This window comes from Octopus bimaculoides, chromosome 24 (assembly GCF_001194135.2).
Source record: "Octopus bimaculoides isolate UCB-OBI-ISO-001 chromosome 24, ASM119413v2, whole genome shotgun sequence".
NCBI classification, from domain to species: domain Eukaryota; kingdom Metazoa; phylum Mollusca; class Cephalopoda; order Octopoda; family Octopodidae; genus Octopus; species Octopus bimaculoides.
Genome location: NC_069004.1, coordinates 28713367 through 28714510, shown reverse-complemented (window position 1 = coordinate 28714510; position 1144 = coordinate 28713367).

Sequence of the window (1144 nt, the reverse complement as noted above, 5' to 3'; positions counted from 1 at the left end):
TCTCTCTCTCTCTCTCTCTCTCTCTCTCTCTATCTATCTATTTAATTCATCCCCCTCTCTCTCTCTCTATCTATCTATCTGCTTTGTCTGTGTGTCTGTCTCTCTCTCTCTCTATCTGTCTCTGTAATTCACTCCTCTCTCTCTGTTTCTCTTTCTCTCACATTTTCTCTCTCTACCTATTTAATTCTTCTTTCTCTATCTATCTAATTCTTCTCTCTCTCTCTCTCTCTCTCTCTCTCTATCAATCTATCTATCTATCTATCTATCTATCTATCTATTTAATTCACCCCCTCTCTATCTATCTATCTATTTTTCATTCAAACTCTTTTATATTCATACATATATACTTAAACATATTACTGTGTGGGTAAAAATCACATACTACGCGTATGTACAACTCTATGGATCAATCTTACACGTCCTGCACTGAATATTTCAATATATGTCTGTGTGTCTATGTATTTATATATGTCTATATATGTACCTTTACCTCTTTCATTAGTTCTGTATATAAGTATATATATTCACGTATGTGTATATACTGTATATTTGAGATAGCCATATACATGCATACATACATGCATATGCGTGTGTGTATATATACGTATGTGCGTGTGTGAGTGTGTGTAAATATACATATAAATATACACGCATATGTGTTTCCAAGCACATAAACACCCATACATACACATATATACACACGCTCGGAGATACATGCACATACGCACAAAACATACGTATATACTCACACACAGTTTGATACACACACAGGCACACAGACACACACACACACACACACACACACACACACGCTCACAAACACATAAGCACCCAACAAAATTCTATGACTATATATACATGCGTGTATATGAATATGACAATGTGTGTGTGCGTGTGTATGACCATATATGGATGTGCGTATGTTTGCGTGTTAAGGTTGATTGAGTCTTACAAAAGATTAAGTGACACTTATTCCAGCCATAATTCTATAATTTTACTGTCTTCCAAACAAATAAACGAACTAAAGATTTAAGAGAAGAGACCACACCGCCCCTCAACCCCATCCTCACCCCAATTCCTCCACAAAATAAAAAAGAAATAGAGAAAGAGTTTTACTAAGAAACAGCATATATATATATATATA